This window comes from Lycorma delicatula, chromosome 7 (assembly GCF_047948215.1).
Source record: "Lycorma delicatula isolate Av1 chromosome 7, ASM4794821v1, whole genome shotgun sequence".
NCBI classification, from domain to species: Eukaryota; Metazoa; Arthropoda; class Insecta; order Hemiptera; family Fulgoridae; genus Lycorma; species Lycorma delicatula.
The window spans coordinates 122581088-122602008 of NC_134461.1; the positions used below are offsets into that span (position 1 = coordinate 122581088).

Here is a 20921-nt window from a genome sequence, read left to right on the forward strand (position 1 = left end):
GTATCTTTGGATATCATTCCTTTAGTCTAGTATCTTACCAGTCAGTGGTTATCAGATGATTATTTTACAACCTAAAGAATTACAAATTTACACAACACTAAATTAATGGCCACTAATTATGGCTAATGAAAAGTTTTTTATAAATAAAATAAGCAAGCAATGAATAATAAAATTGTTTTTATTTGTTGTTGATTAGGGCTTAATGAATACAAGTGCCCATGTGTTACTTATAGCATGTACAAGGGATAAAATAATTTCTCACACATAAGATATCACATGAGAACAGAACCGATTGAACTGATGATGATCTAAACTGATAAATAATTTTTTTATAAAATCAAAATTATTTTCATAATCCTGTTAAGAATTCAAATCATTAATAATTTTAACCGTATAAAAACAATCTTTAGAAGTTTGAAAACATTTGAACTTAGGTATAAAAAGCTGCATAAATAATAAAACGTATTAGAAAAAGGTTTATTTGTTTATTTAAGTTGGTTCATTAAATTTACACAAACAAGGTTGTAAAATAAATAAAATGAATTTCAAATTTAGTCAACTGAAATTAACTTCCATGTATTTAGACTTTAAAAATTATGTTAAGAATATATTTAAAATTAACCGAAGTAAAATATTCCAACTGAGTAACTGGTTGGTGAAACTGGAATTTAATTAATGGCCATACCTGTAAAAGAAAAAAAAAATATATATATATATATAACTGATTAATAATTATTTAAAAAACATATTTCAGTAAAAATGCTATTGAAAAACTAGCTTTTCTTCTTTTATACAGTCAATTCAGATGCTATACATGTAAAAAGATGATGCAAGGTTATAAAGCATGGTAATAACAACAAAGAATTGAATGATCCAAAAGTGAATGATGATTTTTAACAAAACAACCACAAATTGTAAAACTTTTTAACAGTATTTTGCTGTAGTTGAAGAAAGTGGAAAAAATTGAAAGATATATATGAGGGCCTTGCAGGCATAAGTCTTATTATGTTGCCGCATACTTTGCTTCATGTTGGCAAGTGCAGCAGTAGCCAGTTCTATGTCAATGTCAAAAACACATGGCTACCCCCGCATCCACCAATCTGGCCTTCCCCACCAAGCACTGGCAGCTATGTAAACAGCAATGCAGGAAGGTGAAAGCATTTACTCTTGAATTCCCACCAGGGAGAGAAGAAAAAGATGGAAAATGTTTCCTGACCAGCCCAATGTGGGGCTAGGAGATCTGCTGATGGGATGCCAACATCCCCACCTCAGCAACAGGCCTGGTCGGCCCACCAAGTCACTAGGAGCAGACGGCACATTTCTGCCCCACCCTGCCAGGCTTCAAGCACTCTTGCTGGCAGCCTGACTAACAGGTTTACCAGCAGGAGCCGGCCCATCATGGGATCACCCAGCAGACGAACACATTCCCACTGGCCTAGCACAACAAAGCCTACTACAGCCAGGATACATAGTGGTGACAACAACAGATGCTGACCCAACACTGTGAGCACTGGGAGCCACACAGTATTGGAGAACAAACTGTCACTGAGGAGAAGCTCAGTCTGATTCCAATAAATGAGCTGCAACGCCCCACCAGCTGAACCAACCAACATCACCAGAGACCGGCAACTGAACTCAGCAGCCGTTTTCAGGGTTACCACATCAAATGCACAAATTGCACTTTTCAGGAACACCATTACAAAATCCCAAACACCCCTTTTCTGAGCTACAAGGTTGTTATAAGGTACCAAGTGCCATCAGAGGAATCTGGCAACAATTACAAAGAATCAATTCATAGAAGGTATTTATAAAAAAGTGATACTACAACCCTATAATTCTCCATACATTAGAGATGAGCAATGAAGAGAAGGAAAAATAGGCAGACAGCTTGCAAAATTAAATTTATTAATAAGGTATGTTGATGAGCAGGATCAATATTAAAATTGACCATGGATATGATGAGCAGTAATTAGAAAGAATAGGATCGTCAAATGAAATCATGATATATATTTTCTTTTTCAAAGAGTAGACAGCGAAAAGGTTTTTACAACCTGAGCATCAAAATCAAAAGAATGCTATATTCAGAATTTATTGAAACAAGTATTTAAATTTTTGGTAAAGAAGAATGTTAAATTATTTAAAAAGGGGAAGACATTATAATGGTAAAAAAAAAAAATGGGAATGGATAAGCTCCTTTTATTCAAAAAATTGTTAAAGTAAATGAGGTTATGTTAGAAAATAAAAACACCTTAACAATAAATAAATCTATTTCAGTTAAATCTACTGTCCAGATTGTTATAATAATATGAAAAAATCATGCACTAACTGCATTAACCACAATTCAAACAACAAATAACATGTTAAGGCAACTATCACACACTGACAATTTTCATGGCAATAAAGTATAGTCAATTCATCATAGCTTATTATGTACAATATGTGGTTGCGTACTCATTACACTGCTTTTTTACCAGTATTTGTTACATACATTCTATCTACAGGCAATGACTAACTGTGGAGGCTATTCAGAAAGTAACTTCTGATTCGTTAATAAAAAAACACAAACTGATAAATGAAAAACGATTTCTCATGTACATCTTACAACTACTTTTCTACATAACTGCCATCTGAATTAAGGCACTTTCATATCTGTAAACAAGTTGTAAAATATCCTCATCATAAAACTTTGCTGTCTGTGAATTAAGCAGGTAGTAACACTGTTTTTCAAATCATCATTTTCAAAATACTGTGTTGCTGATTTCTTTATTTTTGGGAAAAATCACTGGGAGCCAAATCGGGGCTGTACAAAGGATGGTTAAACAAATCCCACTTGAAATTGTCAATTTGGCGTTGAGTGTGCACTGCAGTATGTGGACAAGCGTTGTTGTGAAGAAAAACAATGCCTGAACTCAGCATGCTGTACAGTCCTTCTCAATTTCTGTAACAACTCACGATAAGTTTCAGCATTGTCATAACTCTTTACATAAAATCAACCAATATCACACCTTCACGATTCCAAAAAACTGATGCCATCAATTTTTAAGAAAAAAGTGTTTGACGTGTCTTTACGGGTTTTAGAGAACTGGTGCCCCCACTGTATTGATTAAGCTTTTGTTTCCATGTTAACAAATTTAACCAATGTCACATCACCTGTTACAATGAGGTCAAGGATTTCATCCTTCTCGTTACAGCAACGGTGAAGGAAGATTAGTGGGTGACCTCATTCTCTTTTTTGTGCGTTAGTCAGAAAGAAGCTTAAGCACCTAGCAAAGCACAAAATTTGTAAAGCCTAACATATCAGTTACAATTTTACAGCACTTTTGCAATATGCAAGGAAAAAATTCAGATAACTCTGTTATTGATGATTTTCTCAAATTTTCACATTGACAATAATAATTGCAGGTGCTTACAAGAAGTGCAGAGTTAATCACTTCTTTCATTGTCTTGAATGTTTCTTCAACCTTTTCAAAACATATAGCACCACTGTCTTACTTCACTGTCACTCATGATATTCTTCCATATACTGCAGAAAATTCACGATGAATTTCAACATCTGACAAGTTTTTTGCATAAAGGAAATGGATGAGGTCCACACACACTTCACAATCAATGAGATTTTCTAAACAGCAGCCATTTTGAATGATAGTTTTACAAGAACAAACAAGAGAGCGATATTTCCAGTAACACTACTATAAAACCTCACTGAATTGGGTTATTCAACTGTACAAAGATAGAATCACTATCCCCATTCCTTCACTCAATACCAAGGACCAGAAGTTAATTTCTGAATAGCCCTCCCAGTTCAGCGAGATGAGATGAGGAATTATTTTTTTCTCTGCAAAATCTAATTTCTCATTGCACTTGGTGATATCAAGCAAAATCTCTTTCCAAGATTTTAGCATTGTGTTCAGTTTGACTTTGCCAGTCATACAATTACATGAAATTGTGTAATGACAGTAACAATGAATGTGTTTATTGCACACTATGTACTGGAGAATTTTCTGTTGCACATAAAGGAAAGGGTGATATTGAAGACCATGTGAAAACAGCTAACCATAGGAGTGCTATTAATGGTACTGCTTCAGCAAACATGAGATTTTTTTTAAAGCCAAAAATGGGAATAACAATAAGAGTGATCTAGTGTGCTGTTAAAGAAGCTATAATTTCATACCACACTGCTAGACACAAACTCGGTTTCAAAACATCAGACTGCACATCTAAACCGGTTAAAAAGTTATATGACTCAAAATTTTCATCTGCTAGAACCAAAACCGAGCCAATTATTGTTAACCATTATTGTTTCACCATTTATTTGATATGTTGAGTTCTTTGGAAATTCATTAATTATGTAACAGTAATGATGGATAGCTCAAACAGAAGTGAAATAAAATTTGTTCCAATTTTGTACGATATTTCAGTCTGGAGGAGGGAATCAAGTTAAACTTTTAAATTTTGATGAAGTGTCAGGTGAAACTGCTCAAATTTAGACTCTGTATCTTTTGCAGTGTGTGAAAAAATACAAACTTGGAGAAAGGTTGATTTGTTATACTGCTGATAACACTAATAGTAATTTTGGTGGTGTGAGGAGAAGGAATGTGAAGAAAATCTGTTCAGAAAAGTTCAAAGTGATTTAGATAGACCTATTTTAGGAATTGGTTATTCAGCCCACATTGTACACAATTCAATACAAACACTCCTGGACGTAGAAGTTATTGTAATAAAAATTTATAAATATTTTCACATATATGCACTATAACTTATATTTTCACATATAACTTAAAGAATTCTGTGAATTTTTGGAAACAGATTACAAAAAGTACTATCTCATAGCAGTACGAGGTTCCTTAGTTTGATACCTGCAATAGAAAGAATTCTTTCCATTTTTGATGGCCTAAAATCATACTTATCTTGTCACAAATGCCCAAAATTATTATTTGATTTTTTTGGAAATCTAGAAAGTGAACTGCTTTTGAAATTTTTATATGGTACTCTACAATCGTTTAATAATATATTTCTGAAATTAAAAGCTAATTCTATCACAGCAACAGAAGCATTTCACATATATTCTTAATTAATTTGTCAACTTCAGGAAAGAAAAACCCACAGATTTATACCATCTTCTGCCAAAGAATTGCTATGCACTCTAAAAGAAAATGATGTTCAGGAACAAAAACAAAAATTCTTCTCAACCTTAGACAATTTTTATAATTCTGAAATCGAATGCCTAGAGTTGTGGAAAGCCAGTTTTGACAAAGTTAATAAGTTTCAGTGGATAAAGTTACGAACTGAAATTGCCTGGTCTGATTTAGAAGAGTGCACAGGTTGTTAATGGAATTATAAAAGATTTTGTAACTATTGATGATCTACTTGATGAACTTACATGTTGAACCAGGTAATTCAAAACCAAAGGGTAGGTTGTGGTTCAAGTTCTGAAAAAGTACCAGATACTACTGAAAAGAAGTGGAAAGCAATTTTTAAGGTGTTTCAAAAGACTGATATTTCATGTTACAACATTTCTAAAATGGTGAGTTTGTGATGTCTTTGCCTGGGACATCTGCTCCAGTTGAGAGAATTTTTTCAATTATGGGGAATGTTTGATCTGCAGAAAGGGGTAGACTTTCAGTATCTACTTTTAAACATCTGATAAATGTTAAAATTAATTTAGAATTTTCTTGTTATGAATTTTATGATGTAATTAAAATAAACAAACCATTTTTGAAAAAAGTCATGTCTAATGAAAAATACAACTGAATAAAAATAGTTTAATGTTTCAGTAAACTGTTAAAACTTTTAAGTAATTTCAAAAATATGTCCTGGGTTGGACCCAAAAAAATATGATAAGCCTATTTATACTTAATAATCTCATATACTGTCATATGACAGTTAACATACTCTCATATACTATCATATGACAGTATATAAGATTATAAAGATTTCTCTTATTGCTATAGAAAGACACAGATTTTGTCCAGTATTACTGTACCAGTGTGAAAAATTCTGCAGTATTTTAAAGCATAATCCTTTCAAAGTTCATAGATTGATAGCAATCGTACATATCACCTCCCTATGCTTCAAACTTCATCCTTTGGTAGTACCCCTTCTAATATATATTAATAATATGATTAATATATATTTTGAGAAAACCACTGATCCACTACACTTGCTATCCATTAAATTTTGTGATTAGATTCTTTATGGTCAGACATTCTGTTTTCATTCTTGGTTTTTCAACCAAGATGAAAACATTGTAACACCTTCAACTGTCTGATTTCATGGGGAAAAATAAAATATCATAGCATGTGAATTGTTCTTCAAGAAATGTTCTATTTTCAGAAAAAATTAAAAATCATAATAGGTCTAATATATTTGGGTCCCCTTGCTCCTCCATGGGACTCTTGCAAGAGTCCCTAATCCCTTTAATTAAAAAACTCTAGTGCCCTTAAATACCAAGAATTAAAATATTTGATGTTTGAATCATTCTCTTTGAAAATAATTTCTCTCAAAAAATATTTTTAAAAAAGCCGGGAAAAGTTTGCATATCCCAGGTTAACACTGTACAGGATATTTAAATATTTAGAGTACTACTGTGAAAAGGATCAAAATGCTCATTAAAAAAATTTTGATTTACTTGATCAACTGATGTTTTTACATTAAAAATTATGCAGTGTTAAATGCATAAATTTTTAGTAAAACATTTCCATCCCAGTAGATTCCCTTAACCAAATCATCAAAATTAATTTGATTTTATCATCAAAATTATTTTTATTTTAGAGTATAATTGCCAAAAAAAAATTTGGGTCCCATTTGACCCCCATCAGTCAACAGCTACTTCATAAAATATTTTGAATAATAGCCTGCAATTTGAAATCATCTCTGCTAAAAAGAATAGTCACAGATTCATAAATAATAACAATATTTACCTCTATCAAATCAGAAACAAAATGTTTTCATGTAATACAGTACAATACTTGGGCTTACAAGAAATAATGGTTGCATTGCCATTTTTAGTAAATTACTGGACCATTTAAAAACATTTCCCATCCATTTATTTAAAATATAATTAAAAAATGTTCTTTTACAGAAACAGTATTACTCTTGTTTGATGGATTTTTAAATAATAATTAATGAAAAATGAAAAAACCTGAATTTTCTGCATCTCTGTTCAACATATACATAAATGTAGGCTCATATAATTTTCATCACCTTTTGAATTGTGTTTATACGTAAATATTATTTCTAGTGTTTATAATTTTAAAAATACTGGCAAAGTATAACATGACTTTCCTGGCTATTAATAATAAAAATTAAAATAGTTAGAGCCAAAAAAAAAACATTATATATCTTTTAGAGTTGGGAATAAAATTTAAGGAAAGGTTTTCTAAAATTATTCATATATAGGTTAAGCTTAACAAAATTTACTTAAATAAAGTTTTCTCTAAATCTAACACCTTTTAATAACTCCTATAATAAGAAAAAACATTTTTTCAAAAAGACTTTTCTGCATTTTAGATCCAGGGTCTAATTTATAAAAAAAATTATAGACATTTCTTGATGATCCTGTGTATGGTATATAAGTTTTAACGATTTTTTGAAAACTGAAGGAAGTTGGAGCAAAAGAACAAAAACTTTCAATTTTAATTTTCACAAAATCTCAATTTTAAAAGGTGTGGGTTGATTTTTAAAAAAGATCTTTTGGATTACTCATATATGTATTGTAGGTAATAAATTTACTTTAATACATTTTTCTCTAAAATGCCTTTGAAAAAAATCAAAATTGTTTTTATTGCAACCCCCTTAATGAAATTAAAAAAAAAAATTATCAGTATATATAGAAGAAATATTTGACCTGATTTGAAGATCCATTTGATCAGTCCTGAGAAGTAAGGTCAAAAGCGCATAAGTAGATTTTTTTTGGTTTAGATCAACTAGTTGGATCCTAAAATGTAAAAATTCACAAAAAATCCTAAAAATGTAAAAATTTGCTTCATTTTCGACATGATCGCCATACCTTCTCTTTTAATAAAGTAATATAAACTTTATGATTTCTTTATTTTTATTTTTAACTTAATTAAATTAGTTTTAATTAAAAAGACTTGATCGCATTTTTTATTTTATGATTAATTGTTAATTTTTGAATACTCCTCTGTTTAAGGCTTTATCATGGATTCCCTCGATCCATTCAGGCAAGTGCTGGCGCTATTTATATTTTTTTTCTCTGTAGAATAGCTTATCTACCCATTGACACTCCAATCTGTAACTAAAATTCAAATGAATTGCTTCCTGAAATCTGTGATAGTATTTTGGTCCCGTTGTTGCAGGTACATTTCGCAGATATAAAGTGAATAAGAATATTGTTGGGTATGATATTCTCCTAGAGAGAATTGCAGTTAATTCAGTTTTTCATAACTAATGACAGATAACTATCTTTCATTTATATGGCTTAGGTTAGGATATTGAATTAGTAAATTATTACAGTACTCTTTCGGAATCAAAATGAAAGTAATTTTACCATTACTTGGACTTGAATGCTGCCCATAATATTGTGTAACAGCTGATCAGCAACAACACTGACGAAAAATGAAAAAACCTGAATTTTCTGCATCTCTGTTCAACATATAAATAAATGTAGGCGCATATAATTTTCATCACCTTTTGAATTGTGTTTATACGTAAATATTGTTTCATGTGTTTATAATTTTAAAAATACTGGCAAAGTATAACATGACTTTCCTGGCTGTTAATAATAAAAATTAAAACAGTTATAGCCAAAAAAAAAAAAACATTATATATCTTGTATCCGCATTAGTTAATCCTGTATCAGCAAGACAAAACTGTTTTGTTTGATAACAATTGGAAGTCTTGGGGTTTTTGATAAACTCCAGTACAGTTGTAATTTATAAATTTTTTTTCAGAATGTAATAAAAAAAACTATAATCATGATACAACTCTGTGCTCTTCAATAGGAATATCATTAAAGTTAATTTCTGTTTTATATTTATTCTTGCATGGAAGGTGTGTGTACATAACTCTCTGTCTGCCGGTCTTTCTGAGTGTGATTTTAGTGCAAAGGAACAAGCAGTTAGAATGGCTAAACCGTTTTTAACTGCTTGCTTGTACTATGTTAGTCTCTAAATTAAATCGGCTAGACTTATTAATTTTTTTGAGTTCTAAAGCAGATTTTTTTTAATGTGCTGCATGTATATAACTTAATCTATTATTAATTGGCCTCAGAATAGTAACCTTTCCCTGCCTAATTTAATTGAAAATGTAGAATCAGGTTAGATAATGTAAAAGGCCTGATGTGAACTTGTAAAAAGATATTACTGTTAAGCGATAGATAAAACTTCTTATTTGAGAAGTAATAATGGTTATCTTTTCTTTATTATAATGTATAAAATTTTAATTTAAGTTGGATTTACATAAAGAAAACTTGTATGTACATGTCTGTGTATGTTTTTTTTTTATATTTCAGATCTATTACGTACATGTATTTTCAGGATGTGTAATTAATAAGTGTAGTGGTGAGTGTACACACATATGATTAAGTTGCATATTATTTTTTAGTTACACTTAAATAGTACTTAAGCAGTTATTACTTAAGCAGTTATATATTACTTAAGCAGTTAACATCACTATAAAATTTAAATAAGATATTTTTTGAGTTATCAGTTTACATTTAATTATCATTTTTAAACAGGCCATCTATTCGTTAACTAAGCCATACTTATTTTTTATTTCATAAATGTAAAATTTGTAATTATTTCAGCTGTTTATGCTCATGAGATGTTTCTAAAACTTTCAAGTTATTTTGGAAATTTACATTTGATGATTTATTTTTAATGAAATATTTTATAACATTTTCAATTTTTTCTGTTTATTTTTAAATTTATTCATTTATCAAAAAAATCTTCCCTTCACATGGTCTTATGGATCTAATCGCAATAAATAGTACTTGTTCCAAGTTAAAATATTTCCTTCATCATTTAAAGTAGAGATTACCTTGTTCAAGTTGAGACCTCTGTTAATATTAAACAGTAAAAATATATTTTTTATTTTAAGACTAGTAAAAGGTTTTGAGAGTATAATGTTTACACGTGCCTGCTTCTTAAGTTCTTTTATTCTAATAATATGTATTGTAGTATTACTAAAAGTGATTTGTAATTTTTAAAAATAGAAAAGTTAAGACAAAAGATTACATGATCGTATATTATAATAATATTACTATTACGATAATTAAAGTATTACTAGTAAAGTATGTAATGTTCAGATATATTTGAACAATAAGAAGTTTAACTAATTGCTAAGTAAAATAATTAAATACTTTATTTACTTATGTAGTTAAAGTTCTGAATGACTTCCAACATGAAATGTTTATAATAATTAATTAGCAGCGATGCTAACAACTTGTCTATTTCATGGATTAAGTTATAACTAATTAGTGATGTTGCAGGATGCACATCCAAATTCAGTTTGTATCCAGTTTAAAGTATCATTACTTTTCTATATTCATGTTACCAGTGTTCTTGAACTGGTCACAATTTAATTAATTGATTTACATAACAAATGTCAACCTGAAAATTGGTGGCTACCAAGGTGATCACTGTTTTATTGTAACTAAAAAATACGTTGCTGAATAATCTTAAATTTAAAAATATATAATTGTAGTTACATGAGCTAAGTAATTTATATTTCTTTAATATTAATATAGTATAAGGATTCATTTATTTAGTTCATATTATGTGAAATAATTACTATTGATTATAGTCATATGGCATATAGTTAGAGTAGATCTATCTATTGCACAGATAATGGAAATGATTCACACCATCGCTTTTGGTGATGGAAATAATATATTGCTTTCAATCTTAATGTAAATTAGTAATAAATTAAAGATTTGCAGGCTGGAAATTGTTTTATTTATAAAGCAATGTTAAAAAAAGGGTTAAATCTTTATTATTGTAATATTCTAGAATTACATTTATCATATAGTAGTAAGTAATGTGAAGATAACGAGCTTTCTCATTCATATCAACCATTCCTACCCTATCCGGCTTCAAATTGAGAAAAAGCTTTTTCAGATCTTCACAGTTTCAACATCGACTGCATCATTATACGAATTGTTAGATGCCATTATAACTGTATAAAACGCGAACGTAAACAAACACGTAATTTCAACGATTGTAACTGCACGATACCAAATCGATTTTATAATAATCGATATTACCAAAAGCGCACTCCTTGCCTTATTTAGGTACTAAAATGTATACGAAAGTAGTGGACTTGAATAAATCCAATCTTTTTTTTTTTTTTTAAATGTTTTGACGTGGCTTGCTAGCAATAACAAGATGGCTGCATGTTGTGTGGAAACTTGTCTTTCTAAAATTATTTTAAATTCAGTCAGATTGAATGCTAATTGACTTACTTATAAATAAAGTATTATTTTAATAAAGCTGTAGTTTTACTATAACATTTAACGTATATTAAAGTGTTACGGGCCGTATACTCGTCCGTTTGACTGTGATGAGATTCGGCGTCCAGGTTCATCGCTCGGCTCTACCCTGCGTATTTGTTTTTACATTAGACTGTTGTTATTGTGGGTGAGTACGTTACGTTAATTGTACATAATTGTTTTAATTAGTTATTAAATAAGTGATTTTATTGCATCATATAAAAGAATTGTAAAGAACAAATATGGCTGATGCAATACATTCGTAGTTTTGGTCTGCTTGGACAGTGATATTTTTATAGATATATATTTTTTTTAATTTTATTATTTTTCCTGGATTGTAATATGACTTGAGTTTTAAATTATTATTTTTTCGATTATTTAATTGTAATTAATGTAGTGAGATGGACCAAACGTAAATTTATTTTCTAGCCTAACACTATAAATTTAGTGCGAAGTGTGTATTGAGTAAAAGTTTTATTTATTTTATTCGGTTAATTATAAACTTCGTGTACATTAAGTGTTTGGTGTTTCTGCCGGTGTATTTTTCGTTTCGCTTTCGCGTTCTTTTCGTCTCAGTATTATTAGTTGTCAAGTTCGTGTATTCATTATTTATTTTGTTAAGCCCTGTTAGAAATTTATAAATCATTACTTAAAGCATAATACATTTATAAAGCAATAACTTGTAAAGAATTTATAATTTTTTTACATTTTTATCTTTTGCAACTTTAATGTCATTTACATGATTTTATGGTGAAATGATTTCACCTTACCAGAGTAAAAAAAAATATTATATTTTAATTAAATTCATTCTTATTTTGTTGTAAGAATAATTCATGTAATATAGTGGTGTATGCCTACTTGCTGACATTGTGCTACAGTACCTGTACGTAATGTTTTGTAGCAGTATGAATTTATTTCTGTTATTTTTAATCCTTGAAAATTCCATTGAAAATTATTTTAATAGTACATGCTAGTTTCTTCTACAAATTTTACATATTCCTGAATTTGTGTTGACCATTGTGCCCTTCAACTTTAACATGTTAATTTTTACATATATGATAATGAAGAGGTAGGTTGTTTAGAAGTATACAGACAATTATTTATATCTACGTAGAATATAAAATTTAATTTTTTCATGCTGTGTATATGTGTGCTTACTCGATCATTGTCAAAAATATAGTATAGATATAAATTTTAAGATATCTTAAAATCTTTTTTTCTCTCTTTTTTAAATATAAGTTTATGTATATTTTATTGTATTTAAATTATATATTTATTTATGTTTTCTATTTTACTTTATGCTGTAAACTCAAAATTAGTTATTAGTCAGATAGGAGTACACCTCGGACATTTTTGTTACCACTATATTTTTTTTAATAAACAGGATTCTATTAGTTGAACATGAGTTACGGTTCACTTACAGACTTAAAAATTATTTGCTTGACTTTTTTGTGGTGTGGTTGGTATAAATTTAATTGTTACTATTTATCTTGATTTAAGTTAACGTTACATTAGATTTTCTATTTTGTATGTATATATCAGGTGAACTTCTAATGTCATTACAATTAGAATCACTTTTACAGTTTGTCTGATGCCACGCCTTTTATGAATGTAATAACTTATAAAATTGTAAGCATTTTCCATAATAATTAACCGTTTGTCCAAACTAGAAAGTGCTGACTTTTGGAGTTCTCTACGAGTTGAAGAAAGATAGTTTCATAAAACGATTGTAATTATTGCTTTTTCTTAATGTATATGATTGTTTTGACTACTGATGGTATTAAATTGCATAACTAAAATTATTTAAATTCAAGAAATTTTTGTTGTAAAATATGGTAATTCTGAGCAATTGATCAACTTCAGTTTTTTTCATGTTAACATAGAAGATGTTTAGGATCTAAATGTCTGAAAGCATGTTTGGATAGCGGGTGACCCGTAAGTTCACACCATGTTAGTACTCTAGTCGATTAGTAATCAGTTTTTGGAGTTATTGAGATTTGTTCAGTTTACTGATTTGTTCTGTGTTGGGAGATTAGGGTTAAGGTTAGGAATAAACCGTAAACTAACCTTAATGGTCATTAGAGTCGAATCGAACTGTGATTCTGGTGTTGAAGATGACCGATTGTGTTTTTTGTAAGGTGACATCCATCATTCAAATGACTTATAGCATAGAAAATGTATTATAGTCTCTTTATAGTGACCATATTTCCATTTAAAAATAAATTCAGCCAAGCGTTATATGAATCCATTTAAGTATTGTCATACCTTGGTAATTTATCTCCAACCTCTCTTCAAAAAAGTGTAACCTTAACTCAACCTCATGACAGAATGGATTAGCATCTGAGCATGTATCGATGATTCACAGAACTGGTTGCTGATCGGTTAGACTACTGTGATAACACGCTGCTGACTTTAAAATTGCACAAGTCACCTGCTGACCAAACCTGCTTTCCAACATTTAGATTTTTTTCTCCTGATACTAAGCATATTTCCTATGATATATTAAAGTATGAAAAGAATTAAATTGATCTAGTAATTGCGCAAAATTACTTAAAATAAACTTTCCATTCTAAATGCTAATGCATGTTGAATCATTAAAAATATCAATTTTCATTTAATAATAGTAGATGATTTTTAAAACAAAAGTATGTTTATAAAGTTTCTGCATTCAAAATAGAATAAATGAAAATATGTGTGTGTTTTTTGAAAATAAAAATAAATATCGCGTTATAAGATAGATTAAAAATTTGTAAATAATAAATTACAGACTTTGCGTATAAAAATTCATAATTTCTCACTAGAAAATTTCTGTTTATCGAATTAGCATTTCATGATTATTTTATCTGCATTTTAAATAAAACAGATTTTCTGATTGTAAATGCTTTAGGATCTGTTTAGTGTGAGCAAAAAAGACCATGTTATATCTTGGGAAAAATTTCTATTTCATTGAATATACTACTGTAATTTTACTAATATTATAACAAAGTAGCCGAGTATTTCCAATCATATGCTGTGTCTGAATATTTTGAAGTTATTCGGTTTGTTAAATTTATGTTTTCTATTTGTTCTAATTTAAACAGAATTAAATAAATTTGAATTATATGTTCATTTGGTTTTGTTGTTCAGTCAGTAACGATCTTTCCTGTTGTTCACAACCCTTCTCCCCCAAAAAAAGGCAATACATATATGCATTAGTTTTATAAGTTAAGTTACAACAAATATTAGTCTGCCATTTAGACATGATGGTGAGCAATAATTGCATTATTTAATAAATAGGGGCTCTTAATAATAAAATGGCGGTCACATATTTGTTTCTAGAAGTAACAGTTATTACCGATAATTAATATCAACTAATTAAAATACTATTACTAATAATAATAGTATCAGTGTTAATTAAGTATTTAAACATTTCACATATTTAAACATACAAATGTTTAACTTGATCGGTAAGTAAAGTATTTAATTATTATGTTTAATTAAATTTCCTGTTATACAAACATATTCAAACATTACATGTTTGAATTCAGTTGAATGGAAATTAGTTAATAGTGACAGGATTAAACTGGGAAAAAAGCTTAGTTTTTCAACTACTAAAGTATTGTAGTTAATTTTTTTCCAAAGATGTGTTGTTGTCTACTTAAATAGATGAAATATGAAAGTATTAAGAAATGAGATTTCTGGGATAAAATAATATTTTTTCTGGGTGCTGCCCCAGGACTCATAGTTTGATAAATCAGATACATAAAGGTTGTAATATTTTGTTTCTGCTAAGCAAATGATCCCAGATATTTGGAGTCGGCATTAGTTTTGCAAGGTTAATTTTTCTGCTTTATGTCACCTTTTCGATATGGCTTGCAATAGTCGATTAAAGAATAAAAAGTGAAATATTGATAGCAATTTTATTAGAAATTTTACAATTATGTTTCATTTAAGTTCTAAAATGAGCACATCGTATTGTATTACTTACATAAACAATTATTATTTTAAACTAATCAGTCTTAAAATAAATTTTAGTTGTAAATTACAAGAATATATCTTATATTTTTAACTTACAGTCAGGTTTAATTTATCCACTTGCAGACTGACAATATAAAATTTAAAAAAAGTATACTTTATGCCTATACTAAAAACGTGGCTTATCATAAAGGTATCATATTAAAAATTATGATTTACAAAACTAATTAATAAATTATTATACATATGTAATAGATAGATCTAACTAACATAAAGTAAAATTTTTCTTTCTTTTATTTTTGTTTATATTTGTACGAATGATTAAATCTAAAATTCCTAAAGTACATCTATAAATATACTTAAATAAAACTTAAAAAGTTGTTTAATCTAATTCCTATCTTAGATCTTAAATTTTATATGAGCAGCATTCTCTAAATGATGTACGCTACTTATTTTTAATTTATTTGAGAATTATGGTACCTAAACGCTAAATACTATGCGCACCGACTTATGATTTCTGCTGATTTTGGCTGACCATTTTGTTTAAATGATGGTGTTTGGTCGATGAAACTGTTTGCCGGTGGGGATGAATTAGGATCTGAATGTTTTATGAGATCATCTTTATCGATACTTAGTACCGGTATATTTTGCTGCCTTGTTAAATTTCTTTTGAAAAGAGATATTCCTAGGCAGTGTATGTTTCTATGTTAACTCTCCATATGCGCCATAGGTTTGGGATTCATGTCTAAGCCGGAAATTTTGAAAATCTGTACCTATAAAGCAACTTTTCCTTAAAATCTAGTGATGATGCATATTTTCAGTATATTTACTACAATATTTTTCATTAAGGTACCTTGTTAATAAATGAAATCTTATGTTGTAGCTGGCCAAACCTATTAGCGACATGCCTCTTAGAGCACACTTAGCAGCAGCGAAACAATACCTCTGATTGTTTGTGTTTACAAAAGTAACAAAATGTTAACTAATTGTTAATTATTGAATTTATCGATATGTTATTCAACTACTTACTAATTGTATGCTGATTTTGAAATAAAGTTAAAAATTACTATTTTTATTATTATTTAAAGTTGTATATTTTGACACTTTTATGCATATTTTAAGCATTTTTCATGCATATTTGCACGCATACTTCAAGCTTTTTATGTTGCATATAATTCGGTCTCTAGTAAAAACTAATCTGTCTGAAATCACTAACTAGTAAGATAAATACCGACACAACCTGCTGCAGGTAACTTATGGTATTTTAGGACTTCATGATCTGTAATAATTGTTAAAATTGGAGACAAAGAAATAATCTGAAATGATTTTGAATGAAGCTTAAGAAGTCCTTTGACTGACAGTCACAGGCCCAAGGATTGTTATATAAGGAAATTTGTTGTAATTGGTGTGCATCGCTTAAAAATTTTTTTGAGTCTGCTTCCAGGTATGTCATGTTGTTGCGGTCCAGTTCTAAGATCTATGAACAGAAAAAAATAGTTTTTAATAAAATAATATGTGATCAGTTGAAATATCAACCGATTGATGATTAATTCACCATTTAAACCCAAAACCTTTACACTGGGGTATAAAATGGAAATTCTTTCAGATGAAAGGCTGAGATACTATAACTCCACCCCAGAGGTTCACACACACACACATATATATGTGTGTGTGTGTATATATATATATATATATATATATATGTGTGTGTGTGTGTGTGTGTGTGTGTATATATATATATGTATAAAACAGGTATTTCAAAAAGGATCAGCCCCCTTTGTCTGACGACATGAATTTATTACATAGATATTAATGTTAATAAAATACTTATACAGCAATATTCAAATTACCTTTAATAACTTAACAATAGATTTTCAAAATGATTTCCTGTGATCCCAATGCAGGTTCCTACACTTTTCATAACATTTGTACCCGCTTTTCGTAATGTTTGAAATTTCACTTTAAATATTAGCTTTCAATTTGTCAAGTGTACGAGGATATTTTTAAACTACACTTTTTAAATATTACCAAAGAAAAACATCTGCTAGTGTAAGCTCTGGGGATCTTGGAGGTCATAACACTTAGACAATGGCCAAAAAATTCCCGTAACATATTCAGCGTTTCATTACCAGTATTACACATTGCATTATCCTGCTGAAATCAACATTCTTGTTCGTGTAAATTTAATACTGCAATAAACATGATTTGTCGCTGAAATAAACACAGTCCAAAATTTCAATACCGTTGTCTTTAGTAAGAGAACGAAACCGACAATATTGTAAACGGTATACTTGTTTCAGTTCTTAAACGACACCGATGCAATAAGTATGTAATTGTAATTTTTTAGTAGCACTGAAAGCTGTAAGCAGTGATAGCCCAGTCAATGGAGATAACTTTCTGAGAGATCTTCCGGGTGAGCTAGTCAAACGTTCTTTAACACCTTCCAGAACTTCTATTGTTAACACAGTGATGGTTGACCCGTACTTTTCCGATCGTGTACACTCCTATTAATCAAACACGATATTGTCAACTTATTAGGAATTGAAGAGTTGGAATATTTTATCCGACTCAAATTTTTCACTCATTTGTAAGATTTATATGCACAATAAATTTCAACAATAAACACATATTTGTCCTTGGAAAACGACATAGTTAACATAATAGACAAACATATACCGGTATAGCACTAGTGCATAAGAAAGACATTTCAACCCTGAGTACGGTGTTGCCAGCTGTCGTATAGGGAGAAATAAAATTTACCTATGCGTGACTTCTACTTTCTTAATTTTAGGGTTGTGTCCTTTTTGAAATATCAGTTAAATGAGAAAGAACAAACTTTGAAAGGTACGGCTGAAGAGAGCTACTAATTGTACAAGAAACTCTCATGTTTGTTCAAAAAATAGTAAACTTCTGGTTTTGTAACTTTTATTTTTCATTAAAAGATGTACTTTTTCTACCTTAAATAAATGTTAACATTCATTTTCTCATGAAATCTGAAGAAGTCCATAAAAAACTGAAAAAAGTGGCGGCGCAATAACAAACAAGTACCGTATTTCCCTTTTTTAAACAAATTCAATTTTTTTAAAATATCATTTTTAAGAAAAATAAATAAATAAAGATATTTTCAAATATACAAGGTACTGCTGCTTTCTGCTTCAACTATTACGGGTGACAAACCTTTCCGTAAATATTGTTGATGCCTAGCTGCTGACATAACTTTTAAAAATCGTTGTTCTTGATTATTAAATTATTTTTAAAACTCTTGAGAAAATACAGTTAATATTATCTAGCACAGACCGAATGAAATTTTCAATAATTATATCGGAACTAAGAGTTCACTTAATGAAATAAAAAATCCTTCTCGAGATGTTCATTAGAAGTAAATATTCAAACGGTATGGAAGTACGCCTGATAGTATAATTAAAGATCGATTAATATTTAAACATTATTGTTGAGGCAGTATTAGTCACAGAAATATTAAAAATGTTTTTAAAATAAACCAGGTCGCTTCATATTTCTGAAAAGATGTTAATACAAACTTGTGAACAGAACTGAAATTACACTCTTTGTTCTTAACATAATCACTAACTTCTGTGAATGTAAAAGCATATTACGGTGGTGAAGATATTTTTGTTGGAGCTTGTTTGATCTCTCTCTTTCCCCCTCTCACTCTCTGTGTGTGTGTGTGTGTGTGTGTCTGTCTGTCTGCAAATCTTAATCATTACTTAAAATAATTTTAGTAAAATTTGTCTTAATTATTGTATTTTATAGTCAACAAGTGAAAATCATTAAATAAAATATTTATTATTAAATGTGCAATCATTATGGCTATACTTAAAGTAATTTATTCTGATACTTACTGTTATATTAGGCGATAAGCTGGTCAAAGTTATTTGTGAAATGTTTTTGAGGAGAGCTAAAGTCGTGATATACTTAAAACTTCATCTAATTCTAGTGGCAGTGATGATAAATAATTTCTTGCTAAATATAGCTCGGTATGATTAACATTTTTATACGATTTAGTGTAGAATTGTAATGTTCCAAGAAGAAATCTTCGAGGGAGAGTTTTTATCCTTAGTTCGGTGCAATCGATAATCAAGCCTTCATCTTGTGGATGGTAGAAACATTTACATTCTTTTGGATGTATAGTACTAGATTCGTTTATTATTTGACTTGATTCACACGTTAGAAGTTTTGATGGCACCGTATTCCAGTACGAACCTTCTAATTGCTTTGGTCCAGAACATGTTAGATTATTTGAAACTATATCGATAAAATAATAAACTTCTGTTGTTAGAGTTCCCTCAAAAACCTTTTAAGGTGATAATTTCTACAGTCGCATAATAATGGATTTCCGATCGGATTAATTCTAGCGCTATCATCTTCTAATGTTTTGTAACGGTGTGAAGTCGATGAATTCGATTCATATTGTGCAAGTGCAAGTAATTCCATCGGCTGAAGATCGATCGCTGAAATATTGTTGTATGATAAATCGACTGTTAACATAATTCATCGAGCGAAAATGAAGATCATTAGCCTAAACAAAATCATAATTTAACTTAAATATGTTAATTTATAAAAAAATAGTTTATTAATTTTAAAATATGACATAGAAAGACGTTCAGTCAGAGAAATATATAATAGTAGTGACAACCACAACCTTATGAACTACCAGACGGTAATTAACACACAAGACTGTTAAATTGGAGCCATGAGAAAGCAAATAATGCCCTCTACAACACAGGAAGTATTTCAGTTCTCAAATCATCTTCATTAAATAATACTGATAATATAACAAGTTACTCATGTTTAATTCTTAACTATACATTTTATAATATTTGGGTAAGAACACATTATCCTGGTATTATAAGCGCTAATTACATTTTAAAGTGTAAAATCGATAAATCGCTATTTAAATAAAAGATATTTACCAAAGCTATATCGCTTTCCCTGCATCAACAACCTATGATCTTTTAAGGAAAAATAATACTTTTTATATTGCGCCTACTTGTATGCTCACAGATTATTGTTTCATCTAATTATCTATAAAGGATTATTTCTGTCGCTTAATTAGTAATGTCAATATTGCATTCAGTGTATATCTATTTTATTGCCGAACTCTAATAAAAAATTCACTAGGTGATTCATAACTTTCTCTGCTCATCTGTCATACCCTTATTCTTTAGTATTTTGATTTTATATTTTCTGTATAACAGTTTATTGTTTAATCTGTTCTAAAAATTTTAAGTATTAAGTTTGTTTTATCTTTTGTAATACTTATTTAATCGCTTATTTAAACATCGACATCCGGATAATTTATCATTTAATTTAATTCACTTTTTTAGTTAATAAAAGAAGTAGGGTTATGTTTTTAATTGACCAAGGCTTAGCTTTAAAGAAATTTAATAGTCTGCAGTATTTTTGGCATTTTCAATTCCTTTATTCAGTTTATCGATATTGAAAACATCATTAATGTTATTTTTTGATGGATATAGCCCTTTATTTAGTTATTTATAAA

At 29.3% G+C, this 20921-nt stretch overlaps 1 protein-coding gene and 1 long non-coding RNA gene across 6 annotated transcripts in view; one reads left to right on the forward strand and one right to left on the reverse strand.

Annotated features, from left to right (window-relative positions):
- Positions 1-20921, forward strand: part of LOC142328414 (uncharacterized) — a 147175-nt gene that overhangs the window by 81954 nt on the left and 44300 nt on the right. For 3 of the 4 annotated variants that reach the window (XR_012757266.1, XM_075372128.1, XM_075372130.1), the window contains exon 1: positions 11458-11597. The exons of the other annotated variant lie outside the window; for it this stretch is intronic. The gene's annotated coding sequence lies outside the window, so the exon portion shown is untranslated. Of the gene's footprint in view, positions 1-11457; positions 11598-20921 lie in introns of those variants that run through there. 4 annotated transcript variants of the gene reach the window in all.
- Positions 472-11563, reverse strand: LOC142328416 (uncharacterized). Of its 2 annotated transcripts, none has more exons than XR_012757267.1 (3): positions 11423-11563; positions 7847-8257; positions 472-685 (listed from the first exon to the last, which is right to left on the reverse strand). It is a non-coding gene; the product is annotated as an uncharacterized LOC142328416 (long non-coding RNA). The 2 variants fall into 2 exon arrangements; XR_012757268.1 differs by lacking the exon at positions 11423-11563 and adding an exon at positions 10977-11279.